The sequence below is a fragment of the Anser brachyrhynchus genome (assembly GCF_964034855.1).
Source record: "Anser brachyrhynchus genome assembly, chromosome: 5".
Classification (NCBI taxonomy): domain Eukaryota; kingdom Metazoa; phylum Chordata; class Aves; order Anseriformes; family Anatidae; genus Anser; species Anser brachyrhynchus.
The window spans coordinates 49,339,725-49,363,680 of record NC_137699.1 but is presented as its reverse complement, the minus strand read 5'-3'; the positions used below and the strand labels follow the sequence as shown (position 1 = coordinate 49,363,680).

General features: G+C 39.2%; 2 long non-coding RNA genes across 2 annotated transcripts; one reads left to right on the top strand and one right to left on the bottom strand.

The window, feature by feature from the left end:
• Positions 1 to 5,756: 5,756 nt before the first annotated feature.
• On the bottom strand, positions 5,757 to 6,955 carry LOC308196768. The gene is made up of 2 exons (XR_013952384.1): positions 6,820 to 6,955; positions 5,757 to 6,602 (listed from the first exon to the last, which is right to left on the bottom strand). It is a non-coding gene; the product is annotated as an uncharacterized lncRNA (long non-coding RNA).
• A 38-nt stretch (positions 6,956 to 6,993) lies between these two features.
• On the top strand, positions 6,994 to 23,800 carry LOC308196767. Its single transcript, XR_013952383.1, has 4 exons — positions 6,994 to 7,102; positions 12,784 to 12,877; positions 13,301 to 13,397; positions 14,412 to 23,800. It is a non-coding gene; the product is annotated as an uncharacterized lncRNA (long non-coding RNA).
• The last annotated feature ends 156 nt before the right edge of the window (positions 23,801 to 23,956 follow it).

Genomic DNA, 23,956 nt, shown 5'->3' with positions numbered 1-23,956 from the left:
TTAATAGGACCTTGTAAAAAGAACACATGAATGAATAGGTCTTTGTGAACTGAGTAAATTTGAATAACTTCGTTTTTTTCTTACACTAGGATCTTTCACTTATTCCACTTGGCAGTTCATGACTCCTTTGGCCACTGACAGCTGGATCCTGGTTCCTCATTAGATGTATACCCGAACTTCTCTCTTGAAGTTTAGCCAGAGGATCAGACATCCAAGGAAGTAGGATCAGTCTCGTCATAGTCATTTCTTGCAGCAATAGTGTCTCTAGTTGACCAACATTTAAGCTTTCTCATAGTTGTTCTTTCTTGTTCAGTTGCCACCTGTTTAACCTGTAACCACTGCAAGTGTTTTGCTTGTAAAAGTGAGGGGCTTATAGCCTTTGTGCCAGTAGTCATCCTAACAGTCTAGCCCCATCAAATCTTTTTAGCAAGTTAAGTAGCCCTTTTGAGACTAATGCCCATATTCATATGCTGGAAATACATTCTACGTGTTTATAAAAGCCAAGTTATATGCATGTTGCCTTTGAGGACTAATAGCACAGTTCTGTAAGACCATGCCATGAGAAACAAAAGAGAAACATTTTGGCCACTGAAATATAGCACAAGTTGGTAAGATAGGGATCTTTTGAACAGCGTATGAGGTACAGATCCATTACGGAATTCCTAAACATCCCCAGAGTGAGCAAATATGAAGTGAATAGTTAAATTTGCCTTCCTTTTTTTTATTTTATTTTTTTTTATTTTCATGGGTTTCCATCAAAAACATTTGCTTAAAATTTGGAACGTTTCTTAAAAGTTTTGCAGATCCATATGTGTGTTTTGTGCTTTTGCTGTCTTCATAGTCTTGGATTTCAACATCAATTGTTCCCATAGTTATCTTCAACACTGTTCTCTAAATACAGTCTGATGTCGCCTGAAGTGTGTTTTGACACACTGGCTTTAGTTGAGAGGTAGATATGTATTGTTTTGTTTTGTCTTTGTCTTTTAGTTTGTCAGCACTGAAGTAAATGTACTGAGACTGTAGCTTATTAACCACATTACATCATAGACAATCATAACTGTTTTTTACTTTATATTACCCAACCCTCTTTATTTCTGTTGTTTACAAGCACACTAAGCAGGCACCATCTTTTCTCTACATAGATGTGATTATGTCGAGAAAGTCCTGATTCACTTCTGAAATATTAGTATCTAATGCAAAACTAACATTAAAACAAACAAACAAACAAACAAACCTGCATTTATTATTTAAACTCCTGGTCAGGAATTCCATTTGAGCATTGATCTTAAATACTGAAGTGGAACTAATTAAAACCCTGCTTGTCCTTAAGATGTCTTTTTTGCCATTAAGTGTGGATAATGACATGCTAGTTGTTCAGTTCAGTGGCCAAACTAAACAAACGGAAAACAATTTTGGTTTGGGTAGAAATGAAAACATTTTATTCAACCCAGAACAAAAGGGTTTATTTTGATTTCTTGTTATGCATCAACTGGAAAATCAAATTTAAAACGAAAACGTAATTTTTTAAACTAAACCCTTGCCCAGACATTGCAACTAAATGTTACAGCAACAACATACATTGACCCTTCCATATTATTTTCATGTTGAGAAAATTTTATTATTGAATTGAATCCGACTTTGCCAGTAATTTTTGAATTCTGAAAGCATGTTTTTGAGAAAATCTAGCATCTGGTTAAAATATGAGGCTCCCTCGTCTGCTGTGAATATGGATCAACACATTTTCTTTTTCTCTTGAGGAACATTGGATTTTAAGAGAGGAAAAGCCATTCAATTTTCCTCGTTGTGCTAACAGGAACTCCCTGGAGTTCTATTTATTGTCTTCTGTTGAGGGGATTATTTTTAACTTCAGTTTTGACTGTGGTGCCCAGCCGGTCTGCACATTCACGTCCACGCAGCTCCTTCTGTTCCAAGGCAGCTCTGCCAGGTCCAACAGCCATGTCCTGGCCGCCACCTCACCCGCTCCGCCACACCGGCCTGGGAGGCAGATGAGGTTCAGGGCAGGCTGTCCTCGGCGTTAAAACGCAAGGCAACTATTGGCTCTGCCAATTTAACGGAGTGAACTGCCCTGACCTGGATTCTTTCGCACCCTTAAAAGCAATGAACTGTCAGCTAATGACACATCTGTCCGGGTAGTGGTTGTTATTTCTGCTGTGGTGCATAGGCCCCCGCCACACCGCCCACCCGCACAATATGGCGCCTGTCCCACGCAGGCGTGTGAAAGCTGCACGCTTCCCTCGCTGTCCTCCGCAGAAAATCATAGTCTTGATCTCTTCTGCCACACAGTGGCTACAGTGGAGAACAGTCAGAAAACCATATGGCAGTCCCGTGCTAAATAGGGCGATCGGAAGGGAGAGTTCCATCCCCACCCCCCACCCCCACCCCCCATCACAATTTTAGTCAGTTTGAAGCGCGCCGAACAGCCCCATTCCTCAGCTCTGGCTCCGTCCCTGTGCCTGGGTCCATGCTCGCACACCAACACACCCCCAAGCCCTCTCTCAGGCTCTTCACAAGCTCTACAGCTGTTCCTTCCTTTTTAGGGGGGAAAAAATCAGTAATGGAGTAACGGGTTTTTATCTGGTAAATGGATCATTTGAAAACTGGGCAAGAGCCATGCTGCAGTCTGCGGTGCTCTGTGCAGCCAGTACAGCTGTGGCGATGTCCCCATGCTAACATGGTTATGAGGTGAGAGGACCAGGTATCACCACCAAAAAGCACAGCACATCAGGACTGCTTGACCCACCATCATGCTGATGATTTGTGTTGTGAGTTTCCCTGGGGCCTGTGGAGAGGCCCCTGGTGGAGCAGGCTGTCCCCCTGCAGCCCATGGGTCCCACACGGAGCAGATCTCCACGCTGCAGCCCGTGGAGGAGCCCCTGGTGGAGCAGGTGGCTGTGGCCTGGAGGAGGCTGCGGCCCATGGAGAGCCCCCGCAGGAGCAGGCCCCGGGCCGGAGCTGCAGCCCGTGGAGAGGAGCCCACGCAGGAGCAGGGGTCTGGGGGGAGCTGCTGCCCGTGGGGGACCCGTGCGGGAGCAGTTTGCTCCTGGGGGATGGACCCCGTGGTACGGAGCCATGTTGGGGCAGTTCTTGAAGAGCTGCTGCCTGTGAGAAGCCCATGCAGGCTGAGTTCGGAAAGGACGGCATCCTGTGGGAGGGACCTCACATGGAGCAGGGGCAGAGAGTGACAATGAAGGAGCAGCGGAGTTGAAGTGTTAGGGACTGACCACAGCCCCCATTCCCTGTTCCCCTGCGCTACTCAGGAGGAGGACATAGAATAGGGTGAATGCAGGGAAGGTGTTTGTAGTTTGCTTTTAGTTTCTCACTGCTCTAGCTTGTTAATAATAGGTAATAAATTACATTAATCTTCCTATGCTGAGTCTGTTTTGCCCATGATGATAATTGTTGAGTGATCTCCCTGTCCTTTTCTAAACCACTGAGCCCTTTGCATTGTATTTTCTCCACCTTTCCCTTGAGGAGGGCGAGTGAGAGAGTGGTTGTGGTGGAGCTCAGCTGCCCAGCTGAGTAAAACCACCACACTAGACATCTTTGCAAAGGAGCATACTGAAGTAAGAAGCCACCTGATGCATTTGTCTGGTGATCTGGAAATACAGAGGTTTTACCACAGCTCCAACCCATGTCAAAATGGACAGAGATTGGCAAGTATTTCTCTTTACCAGCCATACTTACCTCCTAAAAGGGACACACAGAGAGACTGCATTAGGCTAGATCAGATTTACCACTAATGGTCAAGAAAGTTGTGAAAACAATGTTTTGCCTTCCACCCCATTGCTGATAATACTTGGCAGAAATTCTGATCTTCCCTGAAAAAGAGCTCTCTCCTTTTAAGGTTACAAAATGTACAGTCAGGATAGTATTACTTTTTATTTGTACTGTCCAAGAACAGTTCAGTTTAAAAATAGGACTTGGTTGTGCCATTTTCCTTGCTGAAAAAATTGAGATTCTGTGTCATTTGAAAAGGAGAAATAGCAGCCCTGTGCAGCTTCCGACAATTCACACACACATGAGCAGGTGGGCTGGTTTGTGGGTTGACTGGTTGACCTTTCTCTCCATCCTTCTAGGATCCAAATTGACAAGAGAAACACTTCTAATCATTTTTATCCTTTCAATCAACATGCAGAACCTAAGAGACCCTCTCTTCAATTATTACTCCCTGCGTATTATCATTTATATATATATTACTGAGACATCTGATTCATTTCCCTTTGAATCCAATGGCAAATTCTCCTCTGACTGACCCAGCAGTCACAGATGAGGGGCAGTCAGGGATAGGCCTCTGTTCTGCCAACTTTCAGCCAAAGACACACAGAAAAGGCAGTACCTCTCCCAAAGACCTTCCAATCTAAGATAAAAGATAATAACAGTCCATTATTTCCTGCTGTTCCTAACAAACAATTTAAGGGTTCATAAATTTCAAAGACTTCACTGCAAAAAAATCCTGCCGTTTTAACATAACTGTCCCAATGTAGTTCGTCTGGGACATCCTGAAAGTTTTCCCTCTCCCATCTAACGACTGACATTCCAGCATTTGTTGAGAGGCATATTAGCACTAGAATGAACTTTGGAAAAAAAAAATCATTTTAAGTCTACGCACTCAGCCAAGCACTTTCTGTGTTGCCTCCGCTAATTCTGGAGCTAAGTGTACTTGAACAGAAATGTATCTCCTTAACCTTTGTTTGGCTGAGTCTACAGTGATCCTGTGTTCTATGTTTGCAAAATGAGATTTGCTGCTACAGATTTACTGCAGGGTCAAGTATGATGAAAAACTATGTTGAGAGAAAGCCAAAGCCTTCTTTAAACACAGATGTCTTAAATATTACAGATGTCTTCCATGTTTAGCAAAAAGGGTAGGGGGCTGGACTGTTGATGGGTTTGATGATGAGTGATCAGTCTTTCACTGTTAGACCATTAGTCCCAAACAAACACAGAATGGTGAGACTTACCAATTACATGTTTGTATCTGATTATATAAATATAATTGCTGACTGTTGTCCATTTCACAGAGAAAAAATGTGCATTTCTTAAAAACCTACCACAACATGAGAGCTTATTGCTTTACCACAGATGCCAACCAGTGTGAAGCCTTTTTTCTTCCTTCAGCAGTAGGTCCTTTAGATTAGCATGGGGGAGGAAGCATATGTTGTTCTTATGCTGCGCCTCTTTGCTGCTGAAGAGCTCCGGCCTCCAGAATGTAAAGAAAGCACCTACCAGTAGCAAAACATTTGGAAAATAAAAAGCAAAACTTCGTTTTGGAAACTTATGGAGATTAGACTGAGGACACCACTGACCTTTAGATATTCTGTGATGGGAAGCAAGCGTACTATTTACAGTAAGTATTTGGAAAGCTCTCACAACATCCTTGAGACTAAGAGAAACAGACTTGGCAGTATGGACTGCACTATGACCTTTTCTAACCTTCCCAGTGATTTTTTTTTTCATAATTGACTATCTGATGAGAACTGAACTTAACAGAACAATTATACCAAGTGATTTCTTTCATTTGAATTTAAATTCTCTAACATAAAACCTTCTTTTATTTCTTTTTTTTCCTCTTTAATTATTCTTTTCCGTTATTTTCCTTAATCATCCTTAGTAATTACAACTTTCCATTGCTTATTTTAATTACCTTGTTTCACTGACCTATCTTTCCTTCTGCCCTGCAATGTGTGGCAACTATTGCTGTCCTACACTGCTAGCTTGCTGGTATCATGCTGACAACGGTGTCTTATTTCTAAGAGACTGACCCAAAAGCTTCTGTAATACATAGAAATCTTTATATATATTAGGATGCTCTTTGGGTCAATGTTGGATATCAGAAATTTAAATTCTGAAATCAGAAGTCCTTTCTTGGCCATGTCAGTGACATATTTAGGTGAGTTAGGGACAATAGCTTTCACCACCATATCTTATTTTCACCATCTGCTGTGTGACTGTGCCTGTTTGCATCTCAGGCATGTTGGAACTCATCTTGCTGGCATTTGTAAACAACTTTAATATATTTGCAAGTGCAAAAAAAAATATATTAATACTTCTGTGAGCTGAGAGCATTGTTGCTCTAATTAATATATTGTGACAAGTTTGACTGTACAAGACTTGTTGCTGTTGTCACTTTCACTGTTATATTGACTTAAGGGGCTGTTCTGATGTTTTATAAATATATATATTTGTATGTGGGTATACATTAATATGCACAGAGCTTATACAGGCTATGTAGGGCAGTAGAGTTGCTAGAAAAAAAAAAAAAGCTGTACAGTTTTTATTCAGTCAGTCAGCTTCTGCTTCCACCTGATGAACATCTTCATTCTGCAGCTTGTTCCACTGGACATTTACCAGGAATGACCAATCACCTCCTGGGTTAACTGCCCTTTATTTGAAGCGTCCTCCTGTGACGTTTGGTGTGGTAGAGGAAGAATTTAGATATGCTGATACCATCACTTATGAATAAGCCTTTACTATGTTTTTGCCTTTGGCCAGCTCATAAAACTATTTACAGTCATGTCCACAGTATATTGCTGCACAGCTATTTCTGGCACAGTAACTTGCATCCACGTTTGTCTCTGTGTGCTCTGCAAGAGAGGGGAGAAAATGAGAAGCAGAGCTGCATGATCAGCTCATAAACTGATCTCCCAGACTGATGCTGCGGTCTTTACTCACTGTCTATAGAAGGATAAATACCAATACTTATGAAACAAGTGACATCTTAAAAAAAACACAAGCGTTAGCTATCATAACTTTTTTTTTTTTTTGCCACGCCCAGTCTGGAATATAAGAAATCTGTCTTACACAGGTCAGATGAAATAATGTAGCTCGTGCCAATTAACTGTGTGATCAGATGATTGCAAACAGATGTGTAAGGGCTGTTTCAGCTGCTCCTAACCCCTTCATTCATGCACAGTAACTGGCTGCGTGCGCTCTTTTGATTGTTTGCAGGGTGACGTGAAAGGTGCTAATCCCCCTGCAGACAGAGGTCGTCTCAGGCAGCTCTGGCCGTCAAGCTTTTTAAACTGCTGAGGGGAAGACACTGACTGCTGCTGCTGGGCTACACGGGGTCAGAAGTGCAGTGCAGGTGAGTGAGTTCAAGCTCCCTAGCAGCTGAAGCTGTTGAGACAAGATTGCTGTCTGGGTGGGGTAACAGGAGGCAGAGCATACAGCTCGGGAGGCTTGGGGAGGGCTGGGAAGGGTTCAAGGGCTTTTGGGTCAGTGAATGGTTGGCTGGCATTTGTTCCCCCAGCCATGGAGGTTTGCTGCTGGCCCAGGGGACTGTGGAGAAGGTGGTGGAGAGGGCTGACCAGTTATGGTGTGGAGAAAGAAACCGGCCTTCCTCTCTGCCTGGGTTGCGACTGCACTGGAAAGGAGGGGTAGTGCCTTAAATGCAGAGAGTAACAAAGTTGAAGTGACAGGGTGAGAAATGTAGACAAATGTGTACATGAGGACTCACCACAGGAGACTGGGCATCAGCGTTCATGTTTGTTCTGCACGCTCTTCCCTAGACCTCCAAGAGCTTGATAAACAAAAGCTTTATTGATGCTTCCTGAGATGGATGTGGAGTATGTTACGAACAGCAAATAATTTGTCTGAAGTCACGCACAGTCTGTCAAACACTGACTGAATCCCCGTTCCCACCTCCTGTCAGTTACTGCTTCTCAATCTCGCATCTCACTGTGAGTATGTAGCAACACAAGGCAGTGTTGTGTGGGGAATGGTGGTGGTAAAACAGCTGATTGACTTGATGATGGTCAATAAGGTGTCTAAGTGAAATTCAAAAGACCTCAATTCCAATAAATAGGTGTTGTGAAATACCCTTGTGTATCAGGCTTTTCCAGCAAGGTTTGATAGCAAGGGTGGCCTCTGTGAGAAAAGTGCAGTAGCCGTCCCATGTTAGATAAGAGCCGGTTCCAAAAGGGACCCACCGCTGCCCGAAGATGCACCAATGAGAGATGCTGGTTGTGCCTCTGTGAGAGCACGTTTAAGCTGGGAGAGAGGGGTGAGAAAATGAGAGAAGCAGCCCTGCAGACCCTGAGGTCAATGCAGCAGGAGGTGCCCCAGGCAAGCAGCAGCAGTTCCCCTGCGGCCTCTGGAGAGGCCCCTGGTGGAGCAGGCTGTCCCCCTGCAGCCCATGGGTCCCACATGGAGCAGATCTCCACGCTGCAGCCCGTGGAGGAGCCCCCGGGGGAGCAGGTGGATGTGGCCTGGAGGAGGCTGCAGCCTGTGGAGAGGAAGAGAGATGAAGGAGCAGCAGAGACAAAGTGTTAAAGACTGACTTCAACCCCCATTCCTTGTTCCTCTGTACCACTCAGGGGACAGATGTAGAAGAGCGGGGATGGGGGCAAGGTGTCTTTAGTTTGCTTTTAGTTTCTCACTGATCTAGTCTGTTAGTGGTACACAATAAATTATATTAATCTCCTATGCTGAATCTGTTTTGCCCATGATGATACTTGGTGGGTGATCTCCCTGTCCTTGTCTCAACCTTTGAACTCTTTTTCATTATATTTTCTCCCCTCTTCCTTTGAGGGGGAGTGAGAGAGCAGTTGTGGCAGAGTTTAGCTGCCCATCAGGGTGAAACCATCATACTTCATTTTTTGTAGAGTTGATAGAAAGAAAAAATCTGTTCTTATGGACTATTAACTCTGCAAAATTTATCTTTGTTATAATAGATGGAATAACTGATTTTTCAATATCACAACAATTTTAAACATGTTTTTATTGTCCTCGGGAGTTGCATATATTAAAAAAGATAAGATTACCTTATTGAGTTTTCAGTTCAGTTTAATTTGTTGATTAAGTATGACAAATGATAGTTACAGAATCACTTCTGAGACATACTAGTTCAATTTAGCCTTCCTCTTCCAGCATTTAATTTTATAAAACATTTTGGAACACTCTAGAGGTTAGTTATAACCTTCTTTGTAATAAAATGGTGGGTAATGTAACTTTTATATAAACAGTTCATTCTCTTGCTTGCCCCAGTTTAATTCATCTCCTAATGGTCTCTAACTCCTCACTTTTTTGTGAGGCTGAAGTCTGTTCCTTATTACACACATCCTTTTCAGTGGTGCCCAGTGACAGGACAAGAAGCCACAGGCATAAACAGAAACACAGGAGATTGTCTGAATATCAGGAAACACTTCTTTACTGTGTGGGTGATGGAGCACTCGTAGAGGGTGCCCAGAGAGGTTGTGGACTCCCCCTCTTTGGAGATATTCAGAAGTCATTTGGACATGGTCCTAGGTGGCCTGGCTTGAGCAGGGCTAGTTGGACAATGTGACCTCCAGAGGTCCTGTCCAACCTTAACCAATCTCTGGTTCTGTAATAGACAGTTTGGGATGTCTCTTCCAGAACTGGTGTGTTTGTTTGCTTATTTGTTTACATTGTGTGGTGTTGTTTTTTTTTGTTTTTTTGTTTTTGTCGCTGTTTTTTTCTGGAGTCCTTACTAATCTTGAGCCACCAAATTAATTCCCAACTAATTGGAACCTGTGACTTCAAATTTGATCCTAAATGTTCTCCGCTCATAAGTTTGTCTTAATGCATAAAAGATGTCATGTTGACATTAAAGTTAACATATGCAAATTATGGTGCGCTTCAAGTTGTTTTCATGAGGATTATGACCTCTATGATCCTGGACGTGGCACAGCATATATGCTTTCAAGAACAGATAGGGTGTATAAATAAATTGAACCAGTTATTCATCTACAACGTGTTAAGTGTTTGACTAGTTTAATAATTGCAATGAAAGGATAGTAGAAGATTTCTCAAGTTATAACATGTATTTTTCCTTCCTTTTCAAAGCAAATCAGCTGTTATATAAACAACATAAATGCAGAGGATAAGTGGGAAATGAGAAAAGAAGTTTCCACTGATGCATAATTCTGCAGGGCTTGCTCTCACCTTAGATCATGAACAGTACATGTTTTTACAACTTCCACCTCAAAACAAAACCATTTGATTAACAGGAGTTATAAATTAATGGCAATGCTAACACAATTGTTCTACTAATTCTCTGTGTTGTCACAGAACCTGTGAGACCCCATTCGTAATTAGAACCTATTATTACTACTTGATACCTTACTTGTCACTTACTCTTTTTATTTCATACCAAGCAGCTGGATTAGCTTTGCAATTATCTCAAAATTATAAGATAGTACAAGAGAAACAGCTTCGATTACCATTTAATCCATTTTCTTTCCTATATTCCTGATAGAGTATTTAGAAGTTCAGAGCTAAAGTAAGGAACTCAATGATAGCTAATGAAAGGTATGCTGAATAAGAGCAGATGGTGGCTATTATATTAGAAAAGTGTGTTGCAGAATATGAAGTAGGGAGTGGGAAGTTGGAAGCAGACACTTCTGGGTGGAAATACTGAATCTCCCTTTGCCCAGAACAGAAGGAATGCTAAAAGCACTAAAGATTTCATGATCTTCTGTGTACAACATTTCAGTTGATTGGAGAAATTAAATACAGAGCAAGCAAGAAATTCAAGTTTGGGTTGTCCAAGTAGCTCCCTAGGATTTCTGTGAACTTTGAACGGATCTGAAAACTGAGAACTTCAATCCAGAGTAAGATGTCTAAATATCATGAAATTTCTTCCATTTTGTCACAAAAATATATAAAAATCTCTGAAATTTAATCTTAGCTCTGATACCTCTTCAAGATATTTCTTTAACTGAAGCTTGGCCACTTCACTGCTATGCTTATGCTTGTATCATTACTGCAATGCAGACACGCTCAGATGATGAATTTATTCTCCAAAGGGATGCTATACTGATGCAGTATAGCTGTTCTCATACAGAGAGATTATATTGGCATGGATCACCATTTGATTGACACAAATGCATCCACACCAGTCTTTTACTGGTCTAATTATTTTTCCAACAGGTGTAGTTACCTGGCTAAATGTTATATTTAGACCAAAGTGTCTGTGTGTTTGTTCAAGGACTGGAGAAGGTACCGTAGTGTCAGTTTTATCAGCACAAACTGTTCAAAGAAAAGGGGATGGAGGGAGGAAGAAATTGAATGCAAATGCTCAAGAGCACATATCCAGAGGAAGATGAATTTTATCAGCTGAAGAAAGGTTCAATACGCAGTCAGGGCTTAATGGTATGGATACAAAAATAGAAATGACCCCAAGGGTTCCATGATCAAGCTGAGTCCTGCTGTATCCTTGCTAGCTTTGGCCAGAGGTAATCTAATGGAATTTGGGCTGAAAAAAATTGCCTCTAGCAGCTTTTACCTTTAGCCTTACACACAATAATTGTGCAGTGAGACAAGGGGAAATAGACCCATAATGGGAAAAGGGTGTTTTTAATATAACCTTTGCAGGAAAAAATTGAAGTCTCATTTAAATGCTGGCTTTCATTTCTAAAGCAAGGTGAAGATGATGCAAGTACTTGGGACATTGATATCCCCAGGCAAAATATTACATGTAATAGCAGTAAGAATTTTAAAGTCATACTTCATATTCTTTGGATCTAATTGATATTTTTCTTCAGATTCAGTTGACTTTCTGTAGCTGTAATACTCTCCAAAAATTAATGAACTTTCTTACCTGTTCTAAATACTGTTTTGTTATCACTAGCATATGCACATCTTTATCCACTTACTGTGTTATCATATCCATTGTACAGGTGATTGGTTTTGCTCAACTTTCCTTAAAAATTAAACTTTCATTGTTTTTCCTTGGCTTTTCTTTATTTTCCAGAGGCTTTGCTGGTAGGAATGCAGTTACCAAATGATGAACAAAAGCATTCATTGCTTACTATAGCAGAAATGACTGGACTTCAGTCTTTAGAAATTCATGTCTACATTCACACTGGCATATATGATTTCAGACTCCTGGGTTTTGTCCTGTAACACCAGGCGTCTTTCAGCATCACTGCTGGTCCTGTTTCTCTCTTATAAAATATCTATTTTTCATGTTATATTTCTTTTTGTGGATTGGCTTTAACTTTCCTAGAATAAATCATTTATTTATTTACTTATTCTAAGACATTTTGATGATTTCTCGGTGTTCACTTATGCTGGCCAACTGTCCTCATTTAGTGCCCAGCACTAATGTTTCCTGGCACTGTAGCAGAATTTCAAAGAAATCTGCCTGGCACTACTCACTGTGATGTTACATTAAATGCCCTCACAATCTAAGCTGTTGACGATTTACTTCAGAGAAGTGGTTTTCTCAGTGTGTCTTCGTTGCTGTACCAATGTGGGTATACTGCTGTTGGCGTTAGGAGGCAAGGGACTAGAAGCATAGTTAAGTTTCTAAAATCTTTACTGCTATATAAAAGTGCAGTTGGTTTGGACTCCTTGATAGTAGTCTTCTGCCTGAACCTAGTGCTCAATAGAGCGACAGAAGCCATTTTGGGTAAAACTCACTATTTTGTATGTGTATCTAAACCGCTGGAATTCCAAACATTGTGGTTTGTCACCTTACCTACTTTGTACTTTCACTAGCTTTCACTTGATGCAGCCAAGACGCTTCCAGTAAATGTTTAGGATAAGGCACTAACATTTACTTGTAAAATATCTAGGGGTATGATTTCGTGTATTCCTCCTATTCAGCTAACTTCTAAGGTGAATTGATTATGTCTGCATTTTTGTCTAGCCAGGTACTGTTGTCCTTGCCCAGTAATTAGTTATTACTGAGAAGAAGTCTGATTAGCTTAGTGAAAAACGGCCCCTCTGTGAGTAATCATTCTTCTGTGGTAGTCTGTAAGTTGGAAATATTTCATTAATATTCATTTCGTGTTCAAGCAGACATTGCCAATAGAGGAATGGCTCATAAAACTCAGTATGCCCTGTGGATTATGTGTATTTGCTACTGAAGGAATGTCACTGGATACTCTCAGAGGTAAGGAATAAGATGAGGCCTATTCCTGTGATGTGTTGAAAGCAGAAACTGAATTCAGCATACTATCCCCAGTGTCTCTCCATTTAAATCCATTCCCAACCACAGCAGATACAGGGTTTTAGATTTGGCAGCTCTTAAGGTTAACTTTGCAATCTTCCTAGTAATTTTTTTTTATGCAAATGTGTGTAAAACATAATTTAAAGAACAAAACAGCTCTCTTAAGTTTTAAACAGAAGCTGTTTGCCACAGTGTGTACTAATAATGCAACACAGACCTGTTCAATAAATTTAAGTTACCATGTTACAAGCATGGTCTTATTTCCGTGATGTTTCTTTTCTTAATAGCTCTGCTAATGAGTGTATTTTTCCTTTCATGCTAGAGATAAAGCTATTTAATCCATTTTGTTTCTTACATGCTCACTAGATCTGCAGTGCTAATGAAAGTGACTGCTCCCATCTAATGGCAAATGTAAGAACAACAGAAGAATAAATGTACTTCTGCTTAGCATCAATAACTGTAGGTATGTTAAAAGGCATCCAGATTGTTAAAAGTTCCCAGGTCCAGAGGGATTAAAATAGGACTTAAATATGGGAGCAAGTGGAAGAATAAGATGAAGGTAAAATTAACAAATTATTTTAAAATATTTCTAACTTTCTATTTAACACTGTAAGAGTATGGTTAAAAAAAAAAACTATCCTTTGATCCAGTTTTTATTCCAATTTGCCTTTGGATGGAGCTTTGATCATGTAGTGACATTGCGTGTTTCTATGCAAATGGTAGTGTATACCAGATGAAAGCTTTAGGAGGAGGAATAAGGGTATGTGGAAGCATTCCTGAACAAAATGTGTTCAGGAGAGAAATATAGAAGGGAAGACTGAGGGGAGATCTTATCAATGCGTATAAATATCTGAAGGGAGGGTGTCAAGAAGATGGTCCCAGACTCTTTTCAGTGGTGCCCGGTGGCAGGACAAGAGGCAGCATGTACAAACTGGAACACGGGAAGTTTCAGCTCAGTATGAGGAAACATTTACTGTGAGGGTGACAGCACTGGAGCAAGTTGCACAGATAGGCTGTGGAGTCTCGTTCTCTTGGGATGTTCAAAACCTGCCTTGATGCCATCCTGTGCAAAGCTAGGATGTTACCAGAGGATATTCTTTTAAGAATGCAAAGAGACGTTTCTTTAAGAGTTGGACCGAACCAAGCTTTGATTTTCTATATAAGCAGAATAAGTACATCTCCAGTGGGTGTTATTGCTGTTGTTGTTTCCATTGTACATTTCACATCCCTTGGTGGGAAAATAGTCCATGTGTTATTTCCTTAGGGATCTTCCAGAGTACTGACCAATTTCCTTCTTTCTTAGCTTGAGGTCAGTGAAGATTTAGGTGACCCAGCTATATCCAAATACAATGAATCATTCATTTTGCCAGTATATTATTGATGATAAAATACTGTTATTTATAATTTTATGTTTATATTAAATGTGATCACCTTATTGATTTCTTTCTTTTAATTTCTTTTACGATGATTATTTCAGTACAAGTATATGGTATCATCACCAGTGTCTAGCTAACAGAAGAAGATATGAAGGTAAAACACGACATTTTAAATTTAGAACGGGAAGAGAAAATCATAAAGCACGTTCAGAAGTGAATTTTACTCAGCTTCTCATCTCAAAATTGTGAAGGAATTTATATCGCAGTAAACTTGCCTAGAATTTGGGGACCAAGCTCCACTGTTCATATGAACATCTCAAGTCCATTCAATTAATTTTAGAGCTATTTAATCTCTTAAATTTTACTATTTTTTTGTAATATTCTTGCACTTCTCCTTGTATCTGGAGAAAGGAACAGAAATGTATGATTTTGACATCTCAGTAAAGGCTATGGAAATGCTAGGAGGAATGAATCCTGTGCTTCCTAATTAATATTGCTCTGTAAAGCAGTAAGGCATCTTGCTCTCATGCACTTACCTACTACGCAGACTGTTGATAAGAGCACCACCTTGTGCGCAAAAAGCAAAAAACACTTAGTGTTACGATCGATAACGTTAAGTGACTGCTGAGGAACTTTGCATTACTGAGATGCACTTTCTTGGCTAGTTCATGTAACATTCATTAGAAACAAAGTTACTCTGGGTTTGGGGAAAAAAATAGCTTGTGTACAATTCAATATAGCTGTAAAGTATTTTAAAAGATAAATTTGTCACCCACCCTTTACACATGTTCTGCACACTCATGGTAAGACATTCAAATACCAGCGCATGTTATCTGATTCTTAATATTACTATGCATAGTTTTTTGAATTCATATAGGCTTTTGCATGTATAGAGCTGTATATACATTTTAAATGTATAAGAAACAGTTCTGCATTTAGAATATTCAGAGATAGCTGTGAATCCTGTAGTACCGGTCCCCATTCTACCACAAAGAGAGTAAACTGACCTCTCTGTTCAGAGTCCCTCTACAGCTCACTGCAAAGATAGAATGCTTGAACAGGTCTTTTTCTCCAGTTTGTGTGGCCAGGCTACACTTGGCTGATGCAGAAAGCTTTGAAATTCACCCTTAGAGGACAGCTAGATCCCCAGTGTTGCTGTATAGGCAGCCATTAATATATATGAAAAATTAGGATTGCCTTCTTGACTAATCTTCAGTGAGCATGGTAGATTAGTAGCAGCAGTACCTGAGAAATCTCTTAGATTATTAGAAATTGGTGTAACCTATTGTGCTTACTGACAAAATCAGTTTGACAGTCATTATAAAAGATGTCAGTCAATCCTGAAAAATTCATATCCTTATCTACCCTTTTCTAGGAAATCAATCAGCTCAAACTGTTCCCAGAAGCTGCATAACAGCACAATTTCCCATTCACAGACACTCTATAGATTCCACCTGTCTGCATATCTACTACCCTTATCCTTGTTTACTGAATATCTCTTTCTTTCTACAAGAGTGCAGTATATTTACAAACATGGTCTCTTCCTTATTTTGAGGTCTTAGTGATTCTTAAAGTGTGCCCACTGTTAAACTAATTTATTTTGTCTTTCTCTCTAGATGTGTCAGTTGCTATCTGTATTCCAAATTTTTATATTTAAGTTTAAATAATATAGTTGGTGGGGAGAATAGGGGGAGGGTCACATTCATTCCCATACTGAATTTAATGTAATTTATTGATCTGTGAAACATCTTTAATGTCTTTCAACACCATTTCTTCACTATATTCTGTGTTCTATAAGTTTCATATGTACATCACAACCTAACCTCCTTTTTGAAATTCTAAAGGTTTGGCTATTCTCTAATAGATTGTGTCATTTTAAATTAGCAAATTTCCATATGTATTACCTTTCCCAAACCACAGATTTCTGAAGAAATGGTTACACTGTGCATTTCAGATATAATCATACAGAAACTTATGTTCTTTATTGCCTTTAATAACCTATCTAAGGGTCAGGCAATTTTAGCTCGAGTGTCTGCTCCAAGATAGCTTATTCAGAGCCCACAGGGCAGATCACTGTGCATTTAGCAGAGAAAATTTTATGCTACTTCTTATGAGTATTCCCATAATACAGAGAAATTATGCAAACTGTGCTCTGTGTGTATGCATATATGTATCAGATATAACGTGTATATATTTTTATAGAGACTATATGTAACTTTAGCATGATGTCTCATTTTGAATTTGGTAGAACTTTTTCAAGCACTGAACAGCTCAGCACCTTCTGCCAATAGCTGTGTCAATTGTTGCAGAATACATATGAAAAAGGCTAAATGAATTCTCTTTACTCAACAAACAGCAAGTAATTGTTCTTTGTCTCTATCAGCAGACAGGCAAAAAAAATTCAAAGAATCCAAACCTATCACAACAGTTGGTAACATAATGAGGACCAACTTTAAATTATCTTTTCACCTGACTTCCACATATGAAATTTGTTAGCTTACTTTGACTTTGGAGTGAAGTTGTTGTTGTTGTTTTGTTGTTGTTGTTGTTTTTTCAGAATTTGTAAAAAATAGTGTGAAATATGTACGTTCTTTACCTAGGGAAATACTCAACAGAAGACTAAACTGCACTTGTCATTGTAGGTCAATTGGAGCAGCTCTGATAGTCAGTGGTTTCCCACTGGTACATCTCTGTATTATTCATCCTCCATAACTGTAAATGTTCTTGGGAAGTTTCTCACTGAATCTAAGCAAAGCATTCCCGGCATAAAACACGCATTAACTGTTGTGAAGTCTTTAAAGGACAGTAGTGTTATGCTCCACCTTTGTAATCCTGGTAAACTGCAAATGCAGTTGGTCATCAGTCATTGATTTGTTACAGTAAAGGTAATCTTCATATTACATTCCCTCTTATTTCAAGCCTGAATGCAGTCATGCATTGCAATACAACTGTTTCCTATTCTAAATAGGCACACCACTTTTTAGGGGGGAGAAATCTGCACTTGAGATGCAAGTGTCAGAAAACACACTAGTTAAAAAGACATTGCCTTTGGTAGATGCAAAGTGTATTATGTCTCTGACAATTAGCAGAAGCTCCCAGATCTTAGCTTCTCAGTTCCAAACTCATCAGGAATCAAAAGACCCTACACCTGATGATGTGCTGGTGCAGCTGTTCTGTCTAAAACCAAGGTTACCCTGCAGTCTCCCTGGTGTTGAGTTCAGCTTTCCTTATGATACATTCTTTTCCAGGTTCACTTTTTTTTGCCTTTCCCACTTAGCTCTCTTCCACTGCAGGTGTGTACTGGTTTCCTTACGCAGTTGAAATGCCAAAGCCCATGCTGAGTACAGAAGCTGCAGGATGTTGCTTGCTAAACTATGCATGGCCTTGCTTTTCTTGAGCAGTGGTAATAGCTGACTTACAGAAGATCTTGCTGAATCCCGACACCACAAAGTCCAACACATTAAAATCAGCCTGGTCTTGCTGTGAATAGCGAGGGATGCCAGAAGGTCTTGCTCTGTGAGTAGCTGTTGCTCTCCTTTCTCCTGAGCTCATAACCTAGGCTTTTAAGCTCATAACTATTTAGAATTTAAATTCATAATCATTTTTCCACTTATTTCAAGCACTGCATATAGATGTGGTTAAAGCTGTCTACGTATAAATATGCTGTTAAACACTGTTCTCTTTTCAATTGTGATAGGCTTTGAACATAGTCATTTAACCATTTAAGTAGTTGTTACATTACAATTTTATCATTTATCAGCTGTCAGCTGACTACTAGCACTCAAAAATTGTATGATGCCCTCATAAGTCACTGTGAGACTTCACAAAAGGAAAACCCACTACAGTTCCAGGTCAGCTCTTTGTATTTCAATGACCTTTAGCAGTGTAGTAGTTACCTATGTTAGTGTGGTAAGACAGGGAAGTGGAAGAATCCATCCATCTGCTTCATCTCTCCCTGAGCTGGCTGCAGTACAGACCACTCAATGGGCTGCAAATCAGTTGAGGATGAAAATGTATTGACTTTAGATAAAAACAATCCAAAGGTCAAAACTGTATTGTCTCTTTCTGAAGTATGCTAAATTTAGGAGGCATATTGGTTCAGCTAAGCATATAAATTAGTAACTGAGCCAGGTATTTGATTACAGTGAGCATACAAATGTATGTTCCTTGGACACAAGAGGTATTAAGCACTAAGTGGTTTGTTTTTTCTACCTATCTGAAAGACTTTGAGCCAGTGCTCAGGCCAAGAAGCTTTGTCTCTTTCTTTTTACTTAGTATTCATTCTGCTATTTCTTGGCTTTCTGCACTTTTCTTTCTGTCACTTCTGTTTTTCACTGCTCCTTCCACTCTGTCTTCACTGAGGCAACACTCCCTTTCAACCACTCTCTATTGTTTGGGCATAGTTGGTACTCCAGTTTTCCCCATGATTTTATTCTAGGCAGAGATGCTTCAGATTTCATCTCTTTCATGAAGAAGTTCAGATTCTTTCTTCCTACCTCTTGATCAAAGTTGTTTTTCTACCCACTGTTACCACAAATCTAGTAATACTAGAAAGACAGCTAGATGCACTTTCACATATTAGGAGTCCATAATGAAATTAGATGCAGGTAATTTGTTACCTTTGCTTATGCACGCCCAGCATATGTCCTTTGGAAGTTATGCAGGTTTTGGGTGGAGACTGCAATTGCTTCAGTTCTCTAAAATTAAAAAGACTTCAGTTACTACTTGAATCATTTCTTTAATAATTTATGAAGGGCAGCTGTTGAATCCACCAGTTTCAAGAGGACTTAACCCTACCCAATCAATATTGTTAATAACTTCTAAAATAATTTTCACTTCCTTACTATTGTAAATTATTACCAAAAATATTAGCATTTAATGTTATGTTCCAGTAGTGTCCAGAAAATGCATAACGAAAGTAGGAAAAGACATGTAAAGATAGGAAATTAGAAAGCTTTATGCTCCTAAATCCACAAGGAAAATTCCAGTTCTCACCTGTGGAGAGGAGAGTGAGTCCCATCCTGTACATCTGATATGACCTGAGCTACACCTACCTATGAAGGGAGGCAGGAAGGAATTCAAAGGATGGGCGCTGTTGCATTCCTTTATCCTAGGCTGCACAAGCACTCAGCTGGTATCAGAGAGTAATTCCAGGATTTATGGCTGACCAGCCTGGGAACAGGTGTCCTACATAGTTCCATAAGGAAATGGATCTCAAATATCAATATAGTAGCACAAGTGAAGACATAGAGAAGGTGAGCAGTGGTGATTAAAAACAAAGTAATAGGTACAATACAAGGGAAACTGAATAGGACATGCCTTCTTGGAAAAGAGATGATTAAAGGTGGATATGGCATAAAATCAGCAGTATGAAGACAGTCATCCATTGTTTATTAGAAGTGCAAAAGCTATATAGTAATTTAAAACAAACCAAGCTGTATTGCTGAACTCATTGCTGGAGGATGTTTTAGAAACCAAAAGTATAGATAGGTTTAAAAAGAGATTAAACAAGTATATGGGGGATATGTCCATTGTTTGCTGCTGAATCCAGTGGTCCAAAATGCTTTAACTGATTGTCAGCAATAAGGACCACTTTGTATTACACTGTTTCTTACCCTCTTTTTCTGAACAATCACTCCTGGTCACTGTACAGAATGCTCCAACAGACGGACCTTTGGTCTGACCAGGGTGGCAGTTCCTACGGCCTCGTGACAGACACTTTTTCTTTGAGTGTGTTCAGTGACGTGCCGAGGTAACGTCAGTTGAGTAATATGAGAAGTTCAGTGTAAAAATAACACCCTTTTCAAAGTATTCTTTCCATTTTTATCTACCACCCCCTCCACTGTGGTAGGCATTGCCAGTAGCTAAAAATACGTGGGTCCATAAATAACATCCCAACCAATTATGTGTGGTGAGGATCTGCTTGTACTATAGTTGTCCACATCACTTCTGTTGATTAGTTTTACCAATTCATAATTCCCAACTGCTCCCTCCAAGTACTCTAGTAAAATATGGCATTGCCATGTGTTCTGAAAACTAGCTAAATCAGGCTTTGTTAGATTAAAAGTGGGACTGTGAATTCTTCAGTCAAAGACAGCTCGCTAAGCACATACTTTTATGAGTCCATGCTTAATGAAAAGAGGGATCAATTAAACAGTCTCATGCTCATTAGTATAGGAGCATTGCAAAGAGGGAAAGCCAGTTTTGAAATGAGAATTTCCAAGATATACAAGTTAAAACCAGCCCCTTTGCCTTCATGCACTAGGCTAGTAGTCTGGAGGAATAAACTTTGCAATGCAGATACATCTGCCAAAGCAAATATACTTATTACATTGATTTAAATTGATATCTTTGTTTTGAGAAAACTAACTTATTTTCACAATGTAACTACCTTTAAGGTAAATCTGATAGCTGTGATTATCTCAGAAATATTTGTGACACAGCAGTATTTATTATAACACTGGAGAGTGGAAGTGTATCAATTCACTACAATTCTCCAGTTACGATGACTGAAGAACGCTGGCTATCAAAAGACACAAATGATTTTCCTCTCCTAATAAAACTACCAGTAAGAAAGCTAAGCAGCCATAAGGTGGTGCATAGGAATTGGTATAGAAAGGGAAAGCCTTCCTACCTTGTATGTTTATTTTTGCAAAATAACCAAGAGCATGGGTAAACTTATTTGCATGTTTATCTGAAGAAGCTGTCAGCAACAGTCTACCAGTTTTTGTAGTGAGAATGCACTGTGCAGAAATAAATCAACACACAAAATCAGAAACTAGATTTTAAAAGCTCATAAAAGGAGTATATTTTAATGTATGTTAAAATAGTGTTGTTATTTAGGTTGAATAAATTAAGCTACTACTTTCAATGTAACCCCATGACCTTCCAGGACTTTTATTTTTCAGTATAGTGTTTTGGGAGAGGAAAAAAAAAAAAAGATATTTTCCTTAGGATCCCTAAGTTATTCTGCTATAAAAGATCTGGTCTGAGATAGCTGGAGGCAAGAAACAGCACGGTTCCCAGTTATGATGCCATTTACTGCACTACTGTTACAGAAGTACCATTTTATTGTCATACTAAAAACGTCTCCTGTTTAAATGACTGAAGTTTTCATTTGCGAACAAATCTTTTTTTTTTCATTATGTGAAATGTGTGGTCTTGGGCTTAAACCGTTATAAAACGGCATAATGTCCTGTGTTTAAAATGCAAACGATTAACAGAACTTGTATCTCATATTAAACTCATATTTCCAATTTTTTTCTAGGTAAGACATATACTCTGTTTGTCTCAAACTTAAGACAAGCCAGTAAAAGTAACACACATGCTAAAGATCTCTAGGTTTCCATTACAGTGGACTGAAAGCAGGTGATGTCTTCTGATCATGGTTTCTGAGCAATGTCACATTGGGATGACAGATCACCTGAAAATCCTGAGTCTAAAGGACCCTGTCAAGCAATTATGGCCACATATTAAATCACATAATCCATATGAGTAGTCAACACCTGTTGCCTCAGTCTTCACTGCTGAGGTGATGGCTAAGAATGGGAAAAAAAAAAATCATTGATCATTCATTTTTCTCCGAAGGACTCCCTGAGAACTGAAATAGTTAATATAGATGAATGAATTACTTTGTTTTGTATGCTTTGTGGTTTTTTGGTTTTGTTTTGTTTTTTGTTTTAATACCATACAATTTCTTCTGCTGTATTATCCTGACACTAAGAATAATTTTTTATCATCCTTTCCTCACAACTAATGTACATTTAATCTACATTCTTCTGTCTTGCGGTGAATTTATATGCAGGCAAATTACAGACCTCCATCTGAAGGAAGAGCTATTTTATGTAGTGAAAATGTTTATAATGCAGATCCCAGCAAATTAAGAATGAGAAATTATCATAAGGATTTAAATGTCTTTCCTAATCATTTCATGGTTACTGAACATATTTTAAAATTCATTATATGACCATCATTTATTTCATACACAGTTGTCTTTTTCTACAACTTACTTTAATAATCAGTATTTTGAACTGTACGGACAGGACAGTTCAGGGGTGTGCTTACTGTATCCTATTTTCTTGCAATTTAGATCTTCTGGTTACACTCAATTGGAGAATACATATTCTTATATTAGGCTCTGAAGGGTGGGCTGATATAAAACTCCAAATGCTACATTAATGGAGAGGATGGACAGTGGGACAGAACAGGAATTGAAATATAAAATCAGGTAACTTCAGTGTAAACATTTAAATCATGGTCGTTAATGAGGAAAACACCTGTGTCAGAGTTTCCACTTCAAATCTATTCTTATCACTACCGCCAGAAGTACTGATAAGATGTCATGAGTTAAAATAGAAAGGCAGGAGAGGATATCTTTACATCTAGCTCTTTGCCTCTCAAAACACTGTTGAAACAATTGGTATAGTACGCCAACCATGATCATTCTGAAATTGTAAGACATATGGGGGGGAAAAAAATCAAAACAGCATTTTATATCAAGATTTTCAATTTGAGAGTTTTAAACAGATCACTTTCTGTGTTAATAAACGTAAAAAGTTAACACGGAGTTGACACTAAATCGAGAGGTAGCAGAAGTATTGCATTTCCTCTGTGAAGATGTCATGTGGAACATGCTCACATGGGTTTTTCTGAACTCGTATTCGTGTCTTTGTTTCTGGCTTTTGCCTACACTACAAAATGGTTTTATACTCTAAAGATCTCCTCTTTATAGACATTTCCTAACACCTAAAGGTTCACTTTCTTCCTGTCCCAGAAAAGGGAAAGGCCCATTAGATGGCTGTTCACCATATTTTGAGTCTAAAGAATTAGGAACTTCTGCTATGAAATAAACTGAGACTGATTAAAGGAAATCTCAAGCTGGCAGCTCAGTCTTTCAGGCAGGGCTGGCTTTAGGCATAAGTGCAAAGAGAAGTTGCTTAGGCCAGAAACTCAGGGGGGCAGCAGAGGAGCTTCCCCAAGATCCATCCTCCCCAAAGAGCTCCTTTAGTAACAGCTGGCTCTGGACTCACTGCTTATGCACTTGGCCCTAGTATGCCCCTGACTTTTTACTTTCAACAGCATGGAAGGAAGAAAAGGCCCATACAAGTGAAGTTATTCTTTCCAGAAATGACATGTAGGAAGTTGGTGACAGAGGTTTTTACTTCCCCTTGCCTTCGCTGCTTCTCCCAGGATTATGATGGTGTGGCAGTGGAGTTGGATCCCTCCGGTGATGGCCTTTTTGGATCCAAAGAGTCTTTTAGGAATTTCAAGCACATGCAATTTTTCTTCTCTAGTGGAACAATTTTCCACTGGAAAATGCCTTCTTGTCAAAGCAAAGAATGTTTTTGCAGAAAATTACTGAAATTTTAAAAGGTTAGAACTTTGTATGTAAAAATATTGGTGGAAACAAAGTGCAGATTATGTTTTTTAAATCTTAAAAAAAAAAAAAGCATTTTGTTAGCCTGAAAATCTTTTTTTTTTTTTTCAAATTTCACAGTATTTGAAAAATCTTAAGATTTCAATATTTTTCCTGATTAGAAGTGAAATAAAATTCTAGAATCTTGAAATTTCCCGTGGGACTGAAAAGCTCAGTTGTGACCTGGTATCTGACCTGTAGCAAACATCATTATTTTGAAATACCCTATAA